Below are 17540 nucleotides of genomic sequence, written 5' to 3'. Positions count from 1 at the left end.
TTAAAAACATTTTTTGTACCCGCAAGATCTCAGAAACTGTAAGTGATCAAGACACGAAACTTTCACTGGTTAAAGACATTTGAATGAAGATATGTTTTAATAGTTTCATTTTGCCTTCCGTCACTTCAGGTCCACACCTGAAGAGTTCAAATAAATCAAGCTGTTTATCCGTTTAACTATTTTATGCGATAGTTTTAGCTACTTTGATAAATAATAATGTTATATAGGCAAGTAAATAAGAAGTAACAAATCTATATGTCATTGAGCACTTCCGTTTGTCAGTTTCCCGTCCCGAGACAAAAAAAAACCTAATTTCGACGATATCTCAAAAACGGTAATGGTTTGAACAACCAAACTTTGTGGGATGATGTACATGTGTGAACACTATTTTGTTTCGTCCGGCGTAACTTCCGGTCGTCACAGGAAGTACACCCAATTTTGATTTTTTAAAAATATTTTGGTTATTTTTGGTTATTTAGCATTGAAGTAAAATTTTAGCTATAAAATAACAAAACGTCATCTATGCATGGTAATAAAACATAAAAAGTTCTACTTCCGGTGAGACATCTCAAATATCACAGGACGCCTTCTTTTTAAAAACAAAGTACCCGCAGGATGTCAGAAACTGTAGGAGATCAAGACCCAAAACTTTTATGGATAATCAACTTTTATTTCATTTGGTCGTTCGTCACTTCCGGTTCTCACTCGAAGCGTTCAAGCAATAGCATTTTTTTTAACTTTAGAATTTTTTAAACATTTTACTCAGTGTGATGAACAGTTACGAATCGTAGGTAAATGTACTAAAATATGTATTTTCAATTTCTTAATCACTTCCGTTCGTTCGTTTCCGGTCCCATGACAAAAACCTTTTCTTTAAAAGAGATATTATAACAAACAAAATTTTGAACATCCAAACTTTCAGAAAAGATAGAGCAATATATAAAGATATGTTTACTATGATCTGTACGATCCGGCATAACTTCCGGTCGTCACAAAAAGTACTCAAAAATTGACATTTTGTCTTTGTTTTTATTTCTAGAAAATTCTTTTACAGTATACATTATATCCATTTTTTGTTTAGAAGATAAACGGATTTTTTGTACAGATGAATACATGAGGAACGGAAGACCTTTTTGTTGCTATAGCAACAAGAGTCTAGTTATTATTTTTTTCCCCTTTTTGTCTTATGAATTTCTCAGAGATGTCTTGATGAATTCTTATAAAATTTTCAGGAATGACTGAAAATATAAACATCTAGAGGTTTTTTGAAATAGATTTTCTAAATTCACTTCCGTTCGTCCGTTTCCTGTACCGCGACAAAAAGCTTGTCACATCGAGATGTCAGAAAAGATAAAGACTTGAACATCCAAACTTTGAGGGATGATAGACCTATAGTTGTAGATGTGTTTAAACATTTTTGTTTTGTTCGTCGTAACTTCCGGTCGTCACCGGAAGCACTTCAATTTTTTTTATTTTTACTTATTTAATTTATTTTCCGTAAAATAAAGATATTAGTATAGATCCTTACATATGTCATCTATGCGATGTTAAATCAACAAAAAAATTCTACTTCCGGTGAGACATCTCAATCATCTCAGGTAGCTTTTTTAAAACATATTTTGTACCCGCGAGATCTCAGAAACTATAAGTGATCAAGACACGAAACTTTCATGGATGATAGACATTTGATTGAAGATGTGTTTAACCGGTTTCATTTTGTCTTCCATCACTTCCGGTCCACACCGGAAGAGTTCAAACAAATCGAGCTGTTTATCAGTTTAACTGTTTTCCTTTGATATTTTTAGTTAGATAAATGAAAAATAATATACAAAAGGCAAGTATACACGAAAATTTTTATAAAATGTACATTGAACACTTCCGTTTGCCTGTTTCCTGTCCAGAGACCAAAAATCTTATTTCGACGAGATCTCAAAAACGCTGACGACTTGAACAACCAAACTTTGTGGGATGATAAACCTATGTATGTACATGTGTTAACACTATTTTGTTTTATCCGGCGTTACTTCCGGTCGTCACAGGAAGTACACCCAATTTTGATATTTTTAAAAATATTTTGGTTATTTAGCATTTAAGTAACATTTTAGCTATAGAAATACAAAAGTCAACTACACATGGTCAAAAAAGTTCTACTTCCGGTGAGACATCTCATATATCTCAGATAGCCTTCTTTTTTTAAAACAAAGTATAAGTAAGATCTCAGAAACTGTGATAGATCAAGATACAAAACTTATATATATTATATTCATTTTCTGTTTACAAGATAACTGGTTTTTTGTGCAGATTAATACATGAAGAACGGAAGACCTTTTTGTTGCTATAGCAACAAGAGTCTAGTTATTATTATTATTTTTTTTTCCTTTTTTTGTCCACAAGATTTCTCAGAGTTGGTTGGATAGATTTTCTTGAAATTTTGAGGACTAATAGAAAATGATAATATCTCTAGGCGTTTTTTTCATTTTGTCAAAATTCATATCCGGTTGTCCGTTTCCTGTCCCGCGTCGAAAAAGCTTGTACATTCGAGATCTCAAAAACGGTAAGGACTTGAACATTCCAACTTTGTGGGATGATAGACCTATAGCTGTAGATGTGTTTAAACTATTTTGTTTTGTTCGTCGTAACTTCCGGTCGTCACCGTAAGTACTTAGAAAATAACAACTTTTCAGCATTTATTTCATTTTAAATAGAATAATATATAAGTATAAATTTTATGCATAAGGTATCTATGCGATGTTATATCAACAATAAAATTCTACTTCCGGTGAGATATCTCGAATATCTCAGATAGCTTTTTTGAAAAACATTTTGTACAAACGAGATCTCAGAAAGTATAAGTGATCAAAGCACAAGACTTTCATGGATGATAGACATTTGATTGAGGATGTGTTTAACCTGTTTCATTTGGTCTTCCGTCACTTCCGGTCCACACAGAAAGGGTTTAAAGAAATCAATCGGTTTATCAGTTTAACTTTTTGTCTTTGATATTTGTAGTGTGCTCCATGAACAATAAAATACAAAGGGCAAGTATACAAAAAATATTTCATAAAATTTAAATTAAGCACTTCCGTTTGTCCGTTTCCTGTCCCGAGACAAAAAACCTTATTTCGATGAGATCTCAAAAACGGTGACGACTTGAAGAATAAAACTTTGTGGGATGATAGACCTATGTTTGTACATGTGTTTACACTATTCTGTTTTGTTCGGCGTAACTTCCGGTCGTCACCGGAAGCACTTCAAAAATAATTACTTTTACGCATTAAATTCTTTAGCCATAGAATAGATATATAAGAATAAGTCTATACACACGTTATCAATGAAATGTTATCTCAACAACAAAATTCTACTTCCGGTGAGATATCTCAAATATCTCAGGTAGCTTTTTTGAAACACATTTTGTACAAACGAGATATCAGAGACTATAAGAGATCAAAGCACAAGACTTTCATGGATGATAGACATTTGATTGAGGATGTGTTTAACTGGTTTTATTTTGTCTTTCGTCACTTCCGGTCCACACAGGAAGAGTTTAAACAAATCGAGCTGTTTATCAGTTTAATTTTTTGTCTTTGATATATGTAGTGTGCTCCATGAACAATAATGTACAAAAGGGAAGTTTACAAAAAATATTTCATAAAATTTAAATTAAGCACTTCCGTTTGTCCGTTTCCTGTCCCGAGACAAAAAACCTTATTTCGATGAGATCTCAAAAACGGTGACGACTTGAAGAATAAAACTTTGTGGGATGATAGACCTATGTTTGTACATGTGTTTACACCATTCTGTTTTGTTCGGCGTAACTTCCGGTCGTCACCGGCAGCACTACATTTAATATGTTTTTTCTTTATTTATTTCTTTTACATGGAATGAATATATCAGTATACAATCTTAGATGTGTCCTCTTTAAAATGTTAAATTTTCAAATAACTGTTACTTCCGGTGAGATATCTCCAATATCTCTATGTAGCTTTCCTTTTTACAAATGTGATGCCCGCGAGATTTTTGTCACTTAAGGTGATTGAGACTCGAAGCTTTCATGAATGATAGACATTTGATTGATGATATGTTTAGCGGGTTTTATTTTGTCAACTGCCACTTCCGGTTTTCACCGGATTCAAATAAATCATATTTTTAACCAGTTTAACTGAATTTCTTGGGTGTTTCATCTAGCCTGATAAACAGTAATGTACGCTAAGCAAATGTACGAAAAATACCAGCTTTTTTATTAATCACTTCCGTTTGTCCGTTTCCCGTCTCCAGACAAAATCTTTTGTTTCAAAGAGATTTCAGACTTGGCAGAAACGTTAACAACCAAACTTTAAGGAAAGATTGACTTATGATTGTACAAATTTTTAACCTGTTTTGTTTAGTTCAGCATTACTTCCGGTCGTCACAGAGAGTACTTCAAAAACTTATTTCTTTTTCAATCTCGTTGTTTTACATGGAAGTAACGTCTGAATATATCTTTTACAATAATTATCATATCAACTATTTACTCTATGTAAGTGAAGCAATGTCTTCGGTTAAATTGATTCATGTATATCAAAACGGAAGACCTTTTTGTTGCTTTTGCAACAAGAGTCTAGTTATTATTATTTTTTTCCCCTTTTTCTCTCGTGAATTTCTCAGAGATGTCTTGATGGATTTTTATAAAATTTTCAGGAATGACAGAAAATAAAAAGATCTAGAGGATTTTAATTAAAAATGTTCTAAATTCACTTCCGGTCGTCCGCTTCCTGTCCCGCGACAAAAAGCTTGTCACCTCGAGATCTAAAAAACGTTAAAGACTTAAACATTCAAACTTTGTGGGATGATAGACCTATAGCTGTAAATGTGTTTAAACAATTTTGTTTTGTTCGTCATAACTTCCGGTCGTCACCGGAAGCACTTAAAAAATATTTTTTTTTACGCATCAAATTTTTTGTCAATAGAATAGATATATAAGAATAAATCTATACATAGGAAATCTCTGCGATGTAATATCAACAAAAAATTTCTACTTCCGGTGAGATATCTCAATTATCTCAGGTAGCTTTTTGAAAACACATTTTGTACCCGCGAGATCTGAGAAACTATAGGCGATCAAGACACGAAACTTTCATGGATGATAGACATTTGATTGAAGATGTGTTTAACCGGTTTCATGTTGTCTTCCGTCACTTCCGGTCCATACTGGAAGAGTTAAAAAAATCGAGCTGTTTATCAGTTTAACTGTTTTCCTTTGATATATTTTAGTAAGATAAATGAAAAATAATGTACAAAAGGCAAGTATACAAGAAATATTGAATACAATTTACATTGAACACTTCCGTTTGCCCGTTTCCTGTCCCGAGACCAAAAACCTGATTTCGACGAGATCTCAAAAACAGTAACGACTTGAACAACCAAACTTTGTGGGATGATAGACCTATGTATGTACATGTGTTAACACTATTTTGTTTTATCCGGCGTAACTTCCGGTCGTCACAGAAGTACACTCAATTTTGATATTTTAAAAAATATTTTGGTTATTTAGCATTGAAGTAAAATCTACTTCCGGTGAGACATCTCAAATATCTTAAGTAGCCTTCTTTTTAAAAACAAAGTACCCAAAAGATCTAAGATACTGTGAGAGATCAAGACAGAAAACTTATATAGATAATGGACATTGATTGAACATGTGTTTAACGGGTTTCATTTGGTCCTACGTCACTTCCAGTTATTACTCGAAGCGTTCAAGCAACATAACTTTTTTAAAACTTTTATTTTTTTTAAAACATTTTACTCAATGTGATGAACAGTAACGTACTGTATGTAAATGTACTAAAATATCTACTCTCCATTTCTTAAATCACTTCCGTTTGTTCGTTTCCGGTCCCGAGACAAAGACCTTTTTTCAATGAGATAGTATAACTAACAAAAACTTGAACATCCAAACTTTAAGAAAAGGCAAAATGTATATATTATATCCATATTCTGTTTACAAGATTTTTTGTGCAGATTAATACATGAGGAACGGAAGACCCTGTTGTTGCTATAGCAACAAGAGTCTAGTTATTATTATTATTTTTTTTTTCCTTTTTTTGTCCACAAGATTTCTCAGAGATGGCTGGATGGATTTTCTTGGAATTTTCAGGACTAATAGAAAGTGTTAATATCTCGAGGCGTTTTTTTCATTTTGTCTAAAATCATTTCCGGTCGTCCGTTTCCTGTCCCGCGTTGAAAAAGCTTGTACATTCGAGATCTCAAAAACAGTAGAGACTTAAACATCCAAACTTTGTGGGATGATAAACCTACAGTTGTAGATGTGTTTAAACTATTTTGTTTTGTTCGTCGTAACTTCCGGTCGTCACCGGAAGTACTTCAAAATTAACAATTTTTACGCATTTAATTCCTTTTCAATAGAATAAATATTTAAGCATAAATCTACACAAAAGTAATCTTTGCGATGTTCTATCAACAACAAAATTCCATTTCCGGTGAGATATCTCAAATATCTCAGGTAGCTTTTTTGAAACACATTTTGTACAAACGAGATATCAGTGACTATAAGAGCTCAAAGCACAATACTTTGATGGATGATAGACATTTGATTGAGGATGTGTTTAACCGGTTTCATTTTGTCTTCCGTCACTTCCGGTCCACACAGGAAGAGTTTAAACAAATCGAGCTGTTTTTCAGTTTAACTTTTTGTCTTTGATATCTGTAGTGTGCTCGATGAACAATAAAATGCAAAGGGCAAGTATACAAAAAATAACATATAAAATTTACAATTAGCACTTCCGTTTGTCCGTTTCCTGTCCCGAGACAAAAAACCTTATTTCGATAAAATCTCAAAAACGGTGACAACTTGAACAATAAAACTTTGTGGGATGATAGACCTATGTATGTACATGTGTTTACACTATTTTGTTTTGTTCGGCGTAACTTCCGGTCTTCACCGGAAGCTCTCCAAAAATAACTATATTTACGCATTAAATTCTTTTGCCATAGAATAGATATATAAGTATAAATCTATACATACGTTATCAATGCAATGTTATATCAACAACAAAATTCTACTTCCGGTGAGATATCTCAAATATCTCAGGTACTTTTTTTGAAACACATTTTGTACAAACGAGTTCTCAGAAACTATAAGTGATCAAAGCGCAAAACGTTCATGGATGATAGACATTTTAATTGAAGATATGTTTAACCGGTTTCATTTTGTCTTGCGTCACTTCCGGTCCATACAAGAACAGTTCAAACAAATCGAACTTTTTATCAGTTTAACTGTTTTTCTTTGATATTTGTAGTGAGCTCGATGAACAATAATGTACAAAAGACAAGTATACAAGAAATATTTAATACAATTTACATTGAACACTTCTGTTTGTCCGTTTCCTGTCCCGAGACAAAAAACCTTATTTCGACGAGATCTCATAAACGATGTCGACTTGAACAATCAAACTTTGTGGGATGATAGACCTATATAGGTACATTTTTTTAAACTATTTTAATTTGTTTGGCGTAACTTCCGGTTGTCACCAAAAGCACTTCAAATAATATGTTTTTTCTTTATTTATTTCTTTTACATGGAATGAATATATCAGTATACAATCTTAGATGTGTCATCTTTATAATGTTAAATTTTCAAATAACTTCCTTCCGGTGAGATATCTCAAATATCTCTATGTAGCTTTCCCTTTTACAAATTTGATGCCCGCAAGATTTTTGTCACTGTAAGTGAATGAGACACAAAGCTTTCATGAATGATAGACATTTGATTGATGATATGGGTTTTATTTTGTCAACTGCCACCTCCGGTTTTCACCGGAAGGATTCAAATATATCATATTTTTAACAACCAAACTTTGTAACCTGTTTTGTTTAGTTTGGCATTACTTCCGGTCGTCACAGAGAGTACTTCAAAAATTGATTTCTTTTTCAATCTCGTTGTTTTACATGGAAGTAATGTCTGGATATATCATTTACAATACTTATCATATTAACTATTTTCTCTATGTAAGAGAAACAATGTCTACGGTTAAATTGATTCATGTATATCAAAACGGAAGACCTTTTTGTTGCTTTTGCAACAAGAGTCTAGTTTTTTTTACTTTCTTATGTTTATTTGTAAATGAGAGGAAAAAATGGCATTTTTTCCAAAATTTCACACATTGGTAGTGTGATTTATTATAAATTCATATTGTGTATATTGAAAACGTCAAAATTGTTTTGTGATTTACATATGTGATTTGTAGCCTCTTTCATGAGTTATGTGTATTTCTGAAACATCAGAATTTTCCATATACACAGTTTTTTTGTGATGCGGTTTGCACATAGGTAGCGGGATTTATCTTTTTTTCATGACATATTGTTAATTTTGAAAATGTCAAACTCTTTTGTGATACAGAATTTTAAACATGTGATTTACTAAGGAGTTTTATGATGTTCTCTGAAATAACATTTTGATTAACAGTTGTTTGTTTCTGATTAGAAAGGGAGAGAACCTAAATTTCTACTTTTAATTTTTATTTTTTTATTTTGAGTATAGGTTGTGTTGTATCCTCTTTCATTAGTTGTATTATGTATTCTCAAAACATTTTGCATATCCACATTTTTTTTGTGAATGAGTTTTTTTTAGCTCACCTGAGCTGAAAGCTCTTTCTGATCACCTTTTGCCCGTCGTCTGTCTGTAAACTTTTTACATTTTGAACTTCTTCTCTAAAACTGCTTATCCAATTTCAACCAAATTTGGCACAAAGCATTCTTATGTCCGATCTATATTCAAAGCGGAGAAAACCTTGAAACTGTAGAAAAAGGGGGTGCATTTTTAAAAATCTTCTTCTCAAGGACTACTGATTCCAATTCAACGTAGTTAAACGTAAATTATCCTTATGGGAAGGAAAACATAAATTGCAAAAATCAAGGTTTAATTTTGTTTTAAATCTGAGTTATTACGAAAATAATAATAAAGGAAAAGCGTGTTTCAATCAGTTTAATAGCTTCGGGTTCGGCATCCGGTAAAATGGGTAGACAAGACTTGGTCTGGGCAAAACAACAGATTGGCAGTTATTAATCTGCCAATCTCATTAAAATTTCAGGATATTTGATGGACCAGTATATTTGTATTTGCTGTAAATATTGCTGCAAAATAATGCGTATTTGGAATTGACGATTGCCGATCTGCCTCGGCTTTTATTTTGCCACGGCCCGGGTTTTCATACCCATTTTACCAAGACCCGTATTCCATACTTCTAAAACGAGGTTCTTCGTTTAAAGCAGCCATGACATAATACGAAAAAGGGTCGATCTGACTATGATGAATTTGCTTGTTGTGCAACAGTTCGCGAATGAAGGGAAATTTTTGAAACATGCAAAATATATTAGTGCCGATTTTGTGAAGTAAATTGAGGCTAAGTATTTCAATGCGTTGACAGTTTTCACACATGACGTTGGTGTTAGCTTGTTCTGATTTTCGTTTCGTTTTCATTATTTATGCTTTGTAACCTGGGAACTATCGTCTGTATTTCGTGATTTTTACGTATCAAATCAAACAGAGACTTCGGTAAATCAAACAGTTAACTGTTTACCTGCGGAAATTAAGCAAAATCTGATGTATCAAAAAGAACTGAAATACAATTCATTCTATCGGTAATTCGGCATTATCTTTTGCGTAATGGTAGATTAATGCAATAGGTTTTGTTGAGATGCTGGGCATTTTCTCGAGTGTATTCAGTTTAAATAGAGTTTGATATCGCTGTCGGAAATATGTAGGTATATATACATGTACGAGGGTTGTCCCAAAATAGCGTAGACAAGTGGCGTTATTCAGTTAATCGAAGACAAAGGAAGATGAAATTTGTGCCACAAAGGGTACAAGAAATTTGCATTCAAATAATGTTTTAAAATCGAATATTGTTTGAGATTAAATTAGTGAAATGAAAGCATGTTAGTTCAGAACTTCGACATGCGGCGCAATGTCAAAAACAAAAAGTTAAAATCAACATAATGAATTGAAAATTGGGCGGAAAAGTACTTTTCAAATGAAAAAATTCAAATGAAACATACACTGATATTTGATAATAGTTCTATTATTTACTCAGAAAATGTTTTGGCTAAAACAAAACTTTTTAATATTTTATAGCGCGTTTTGTGACAAGTTGAAAAGTTAACTAGTAATAAAATGACGTTGTCAGCGTTTAAGGCGGCGCAGTATTAACTGATACAATTTTGTAAAGACCATGAAATAAATCCTAAGCGGCTTTGGAAATAAATGAAATTAACAAAATCGATGACAAATGCGTTTTATGAATAAGTAGTTAAAAAACATTCAAAATATTTGAACAAGTATGATGACAATAAGTGGAAAAAAGAAACCCCGAACGATATCAATGGACGTCAAAATGTTGAACGACGCATTTCGGTAAGACGGACGTTAGACAACAAGTAATACATGACAAGTTTGGAGCGGACAGATCGTTTGTACTTAAAAAATATTTTAAAAAAAATCAAAACTAGAAATATATATTGAATGTACATGCTGGGTACATGTTTAAAGATATTATTTTTTCTAAGACATTTTTGGAAATAAAACGTAAATGTTATCGTAAACGATGTGGAGGGTTAAAGAAGAACGTAAAACTGGAAATTTTCGACGTCGCACATTGCGCCGCCTGACAAAACTTGTTGTTACTAATTATTCATCTTCTCGAGAAATAAATAAAGTACAGATCTGAACTTTTCAGCATTGTTTGCCAAAGGGTCATTGAAGAAACGATAGAAGTCTAATGAAATTGCAGTGAACAGATTATAAATTATGTGTCTTGTCTACATTATTTTGGGACAACCCTCGTATATATATGATTCATTTTGAAAAAATAAATTGTGTTCTTTATTTGTTATAGTGCATGTTTCTTGTGTTTAGTTGTTTACAATTACTATTTACATATTTGAGTGTTAAGCTTCGAATTATAAGCAAGATACAGAGATTTGCTCACACTTCTATGTTTGTACACAGATCTTAAAAACTAAAGATGTCAATATTTATTAAGAAAATTTTCAAAGTCCGTTCTTCCAGAAACCAACTTTAACAACTTATTGTATTGTAAACTTAACCTTTTTGCATCATTATTACTCCTACTGTACATGTGATCCTTGACTGTGTGTGTGTACATTTGTATAAACTGATTTTGAACCTCAAATACCAGTGAACTGGTCTTGAGTGAATAAAAGAATTGAAAATCTTAGGCCATTCCTTTTTTCCATTTTAAATGCTGAATAGGAAATACCAAGTTAAAAATCTTAAGCTGAATGTAATAAACTCATGTAAACAAAATATGACTCAAACCTAGGCGAACTGTATCTTGCTTATAATTCTATGATTGACGCTAGAATTTTGGTTAACAATTAGAAATTCTATATGAATTAGAGTATGTTAAATACTTGTACAAACAAAATAAAGAATGATATTCTGTATATACCTACTCTTTGGGACCCCCTCTTTATACAATAAATAATGTGAAATCTACATCAATTTTTATAGTTTTTCAGACACGGGTAAATAAAAACGACATCTTTAAAACAGTTTCCATAGTTCTGACATTTCTGTTGCGGGGATAAAGTAATTACCGCTATTCCTAAGAAAATATCACAGCGGAAAATTATCCTGGTTTGTAAGCGAAGTAAATAACAGTCATTTAATTATAATCGAAGGTACCAATTCTTCTCACAAGCACTTCACTTTGAAAGATTTAGTGACAATTCTTCTAAAAGCTAGAAAAGCTTTGAAAATAGACTCTGAATTCATTTTCATTACACCTAAAAATTCAAAACTGATTAGAGGATCAGACTGTTTAAGAAAATTTTCAGTAAATTGTGGTGCAAAATGTCCTAAGCTTTTGACTTCTACCAAATTGAGAAAACACCTGGCAACAATGTGCCAGGTACTGGAACTGAGTGAATTAAATCAAGACATTCTTGCCAAGTTCATGGGTCACGACATAAGGATCCATCGAAAATTTTATCGTTTGCCTGACTCTACACTTGAGTTGGCCAACGTTGCCAAAGTTCTACATTTAATCAACACTGGTGAGATTGCCAAGTACAAAAACAAGGATTTCGATGAGATCGAATTTGATAATGCAGGTAATAATTTCATGTGTTCACAAATACAGATATACCAGGGATGTAAATTTAACAAATAAACGTGTGTATATATAGAAGGAGAAAACCACCATAAAAAAGGAAAAAAGAAATGACGAAAAAAAATATTTAAAGATATCTAAAAAAAAAAAAGGGAAAAAGAAGAAAGTTGTAAAGTGCACGTTAATAGTATTGCATTATTGTTCGTGCTACGTATGTGTAATGCAATTATTTTATTTAGTTAGACTGTCGGCTAATTATCATAGTGTTGTCATGTTGTGAATTTTGAATTTACCGGGTGGCAGTAAATACAAAATTCATTGTCATGTTGTGAATTTTGTATTTACTGCCACCCGGTAAATTCAAAATTCACAACATGACAGTGTGTCGGGACGTCACACTTAGGAGAGGATGAATGTTACAGGGCCATCCTCTTGGGTTAATTGTCTTTAATAAGTGTTGGGTGAAAAATGTGGTATGAAAGGTTTGATAAGGTTGCAGGTGCGCGACGCAGGCGTTGTAGCCCCGCTTCCCAAGAGTATCATTTCAGCTCGTTAGAGAGAGCGAACATGAGTTCATAATTTCTGTGTTAATATCTGTAGTTGTCATTTGTTTATTGTGCATGAAAACGTTCTGACAGATGAAAGTGAGCAGTTGATTGAGTTATTGGTGAGTCTGAGGAGTGAGGAATAATTGGTAGTGACTTACCATGGGAACTCGTAGGAGACAGGGGAGAACGACTTTGGATGTTAAAGAGTGAGGACGCATTTGTGATATAACCTGTGTTTCCTATATATTGTGTAATTCGTGTTCGTTGTAAATATGTAAATAAACTTGTAAATAAAACAATAGTTATCAATCAGTGCCGGTGACAGGAAGGAACCCCCGTCACAATACGACTATAATTAATAAATAATAAAGATATCTTCAGAATAGAGGTGATCTAATATGGCTACCCATTCCCAGAATATTTAACCCTTTTAAATCAACACATAAAATTGAATAACTAAAAATTTGTCCTTAAATCTATACGGCAAAAAAAGGATAAAACTGGTGTTAAGGCATCCCCAGGTAGTGTAGATTCAGATTCACAGTTGTTAATATTTTCATCTCAAGGCGTAAAATGCGGCCACAATGGGGAGGAGTTTTCACCTTGGAATTTATAAAGTATAATCTTTAAAGATCCTTTTCATAAAATTCATATGGCCGAAAAAAGCTGTTATTTTGCTGGAAGAATCCTCGGGTTCTGTAGATTATTATTTTATTCACAAGATTTGAAAATCTTGTGAATAAAGTAAATATTTAGGCTTTTCAAAATACATTTTGTTCTGTTCATCTGTGTCGTCCTAGATGAAATGCTATAACTATATCATGTTGATGTCATTTTCAAATGTCTTAGAACACAATTTTTTTTGTATCGTAATCTGAAGGGAACAGACATATGATGTGATTTGAATACCGTTATAGGCCAATGACTAACAAGACGTGACCTTGTATGAAATGATGTCATGGAATACAAATTACAAGCTTTCATTGAAATATCGACCAATTTTAGATGTCGTTTCACTTTTACATTTAGATGAAAATTTGGATGCTGAAAATAATATTGCTGTTCTTTCAAGGTAATTTGACGTATTTCATAATTTTTTTAATTACTGCTGTTTTACAGTAAAATTCTTTACAAATGAGGCGACCTGAACCAAAAATAGAAAAATAAGTTAAAAGCTATTAACAACTGCATTATTGATGGAATAGATTTTGTAACAGCTACAAAAAAATAAAAATAAATGAACTCATATAATTATGTTTTTTATACTATGGACATGTCTGGTGTTTATAAATGTGTAAACAATTTTGCATGCTTATTTTACAGTGATAACATATCGAAAAAATGTATAAAAGTTCAAAGGATATGAGTACAATAAAATTAAGAGTAATCTCATACTTTCCTTTTACTTTCTTAATGATATATTTTCAAGGGATGGTGCGTCCAGATGCGGAGTATTTTGTGCCGTCTTCAGCGCCATACAACAACTACAACAGGATCAGGAGGTGGACATGTTCACCATTGTCACACAGCTACAGAGTCGTCGTCCGGAAATGATCTCAGTTTTTGTAAGTATATATCTATACGAAGGTCAATCAAAAAAATACAAACACAATGTGGCTGTCTATTAAATATTTTTCAGTGAAGTCATAATTAACAGATTATTTTATGCAACAATATTTATCTTATAATATTCACTCCAAATAAAAAGGATTTTCTAAAAGACGTACATACCCGTATGCTTTTGGGTATTTTTACATCGATAGGAAACAAAAGAGCTCCGTGCAGATAGACCGCAAAGATATTTACATATAAAAGACATTCCTTTTGCACGCTTTCGATTAATTAACATGTACAACAAGAAATCATATTGACGCACGCGTCAAATGGGCCGCAAAAATATAAATGTTGTATGCATCATCATCGGTTAACATTAAAAAAAACACAACAAAGAAGAAAATAACGAGTTGGATGTACTAATTTTTATGCTAAATTTTAGTATATTCTCAGCAACACGTTTTGAAGTTTAACATTTTACTACTATTATTAAGAATCGAGTTCGTTACTGTAAGCATTTCTAACAGTCATTGTGTGATCATTGCCAAATTATAAAGTAATATCATTTATATAAAACTTCACGTCATTCAGGTCTCTAGTATATCAGATCTTTAGTATGTTCCGTATACCGATCCCGATTTGAGAGAAAAACCCCGAAATTTCCGGAATAGATTATAGTCTCGATAAAAACGCATATAACACGACAGACTTTACATTTACGAACCCAAAAAAATGTTCAATATTTTTTAAAAAATAAGTTGGTCTGTGGTACACATACACACTGAGGCGGCCAGAGCAGTCCCCACCAACACACTGCTCAGCAGTATACGGTTGTTTGTTGTCACTGCGGCAGTTGTTATCACCATGTTGATTACCACGATGTATAACAGGACAAATATCATCATTTTACAGCGCTGTCTATACATCTGTAGGTAAATTAAATGTTGTATAGTAGGCTGTTCAAAGAATAACATTCAATATTTTAAAGCAAGCATAAAAACATTCATTTAGATTTGAATCGAATGCCGCTGATGAATAGTTTCGATGAATATATATTCACCATGTCAGAAAGCAAGGAAACTTTGTTACGGTTAGATAGAAGCATTTTTATTCGTTGTGATTTTTCATAAAAAAAATATTCACAGTGGTGTATTAAAATCTAAGATATATTGTGCCTTATTTCTAAACACCAAAGATGTTTTACCTTTACTTTCAATTCTAAACATCATTTGGAGGTTTAATGTGAAATCATAATCTGAAATACTCCTACCTTGGTAAATTCATAAGCAGAATTCACATTATTCCCCAAAACCAGTAAATAACATAAAATCGTTACATAAATATAACAGAAATAATATAAAACATTGACCATTTAACTGCAAACATACATTCTTTGTGTTCTGGCAACCGACATCCTCAAAAAGACATAATGTATGCTTTTGTGTTTTGTATTTTTGTGATGTAATATACAGTAAATGTTCTCATAGTTTTGCCCTTGCAAGCTAGTAAACCATTTGTGGTTGAAAACCTTTCGCTAAGAAAAAAAACCCACCACAATATGTGCAGATCCTGAAAAAAAAATCTAACGGGGTTAGGGTCCGAGTGATATTTAAGTTTGACGGTTGGAGGGGGAGGGGATCCGAAGCATATCTTCGATAAGTCTACAATGTAAATTTATTCATTTCAAGGAGGAGGGGGAGGCAACTCAACCGGCGCATGCACTAAACTCCATGCAAAAAAAGTATCGACTAAGGTACACATACATTAAGTAATATGCTAACTTGCTGAGAAGTTAACTTTGCCGGGTATCCTATCTACAAATTATAATATGATGACAAGTTTGATAAATCACATATAAAGAATGTTCTCAATATATGCGACTCGTTAAACTTGTGAGAAAGTAACATTGAGTGAGAAACACTACACGGTAAGCATTATCTCAATAAATTGGATTTTAATAAAAAAGTAACATAAATGTAAAGAGATCTTACCCTAAGGTTCGGACAAGATCACACCAGTCAATCATCCAAAAAAAGTTATTCAACAGAAAACTGACCTGACTTATATACGTGTCACCACCCGTTTATGACAGAGTTCCTAAGACATGTTAACCCTGAGGTCTTACGGGCATGCGTAATTCGGCACTGATCGGGATTTTTTGCCATTAAGAGGCATCTGGTTACATTAACTTTCTTGTAACGAAATATAACATCCTCTACTTATTCACACATGAAGTATATATCTACACATATTATAAAAGTCATGCTTAAAGGAACAGGTAACATGGTGGGAGGGTGGGACTCTGGATAAAACTGTAAAACCTTCTTTCTTCACAAAATGTGTATTTCCTTTTTGACTATTTGTTGCAAGTTATAGTCCTTTATGTTTCAGATGAATTTGAAAAAAAAAAATCATAAATTTAACATTTAAGGAGGTTGTTTTTGGTTGTCTTTTTGCGTAGAAACAACAATAGCAAATTAAACCTCTTTAATTTTTGTTCTTTTATGCTATTTTAACTATTTCTAGTTTAGTTAAAAAGGTTTAAAAAAAATATTTTTTGGGGGGTTCTTTTTAGGGACAATCTCAAAATTTACTATAAGAATATATAGGGAATTGTCATTTCCGCAAGTAGTTTAATTACTTCGAAGCAAATTTAAATATACTGTAAAACGAGTTTCTTCAAATAGAATAAAAAAAAATGTGATTAGTAATTAACTGGTTTTTTGACCTTTCACAGGATAAAGCTCTGCTATTCAGTCAACTGAATGATAACTGATTGGAAAGGTGACTGAATGGCACAAATATGCCATTCAGTCACTTTTCCGTTACCTTTCAGTCACCTTTCAATTGTCTGAATGGCAGAGATTCATCCTGTGTTTGTTGTAAAAGTACGAAATTCTACCGTCTTGTTTTTAGTGGGAGTCATTTCAAAATATCAACATGCACCCACTGTTGCTATACTCCAGGAGTATTACAAATGAAGAGTGGTACTGTGGATTCATTCCAATTCAAGAAAAATAACCCTGTTGATAGGATTATTCTGATGTAAAGGCGTATATATCTTATTTTTCTCTTAAATACTACTTCTTATTAACAAATTCTACATAGATTCATTTTATCATAAAGTAATTATTGCACAATGGCAAAGCTTAACTATTGATCAACAGAAAATTCGTTTAAAAATATTTTTATTATCAAAAATCTTAATATTTTTATCTGTATTTTGTTTATTGTGATTTATTTTTTGGTACAAATTATTTTATAAAAAGTATAAATACACTGTATTTTTTCTATAATGCGCGTAAGCATATTT

This window comes from Magallana gigas, chromosome 1, assembly GCF_963853765.1.
Source record: "Magallana gigas chromosome 1, xbMagGiga1.1, whole genome shotgun sequence".
Classification (NCBI taxonomy): Eukaryota; Metazoa; Mollusca; class Bivalvia; order Ostreida; family Ostreidae; genus Magallana; species Magallana gigas.
Note: the sequence above shows the minus strand (reverse complement) of the source record.